This window comes from Cynoglossus semilaevis, chromosome 14, assembly GCF_000523025.1.
Source record: "Cynoglossus semilaevis isolate Cse_v1.0 chromosome 14, Cse_v1.0, whole genome shotgun sequence".
Classification (NCBI taxonomy): domain Eukaryota; kingdom Metazoa; phylum Chordata; class Actinopteri; order Pleuronectiformes; family Cynoglossidae; genus Cynoglossus; species Cynoglossus semilaevis.
The window spans coordinates 27,294,841-27,295,704 of NC_024320.1; positions in this window are offsets into that span (position 1 = coordinate 27,294,841).

The following is an 864-nucleotide window of genomic DNA, read 5'->3' on the forward strand; positions in this document are numbered from 1 at the left end:
GAAACCAGCGGCTGCACTTTCAATCACTGAGACGATTCTGCTGATAAATAATAGATGTGGTCGATCCTGAGAGGAGCTCCGCGCCGCGCCGCCCCGCGCCGCGCTGCACCGCGCCGGTGAATGAGCTGAGCTCACAAAGAACGGGGAGCAGCAGGAGCAGGAGGAGGAGGAGGAGGAGGAGGAGGAGGGTTAAACGATTGCTGCATTCATGTCCGTGTCAGGAACTTTTAAACACACCGCGCTTCCTGAGAACGTGGCCTCGAACGCCGGCCCCCCACGAAAAGGCGCCGGCCCTTGACCCTCGGCGCTCTCTGAACACGAGGGCTTTTGTTCTGCTGCGAATATTTAAATGGCGCTTCATAAAAGCCGTGGAGTGCGGGTCGTAACACGGGCGATTCTTCCAAACTGCTACAGACGCTGCGTACGAGCGACGGGTCACGGCTCGGCGCTAACAAAGCCCCGCGCGGCTAAAGTGATCCAGACTGAACATTCACTGCAATTTAGCCTGAGTAATAGACGGAGGTCACGCTGGGTCACTTTCAATTTCCACTTCCAGCGGAGAAAAATGAAAACAAGTCATTTGCACAAATCTGAATAATTCAGTCACTCAGGAAGAGGAGAGATGGAAATATGAGCAGGAGAGGATAAAGGAGGGGCGGGGGCCGGGGGGGGGACGCTGTTGCATGTCGCGCGGTAATGACGGCCGGCCCTTCAGTCGTCAAGCATAAAGGCTAATGATGAATCTGACAGAGGATATGAATCCAGATGTAAGAATAAAGCGTCTCTTTCTCACTCGGGAGGCGACGCCGCCGCCGCCACCGCCACCATCGCCGCCGCCGCCCCCCCCGCTGCGCTACTAAACAC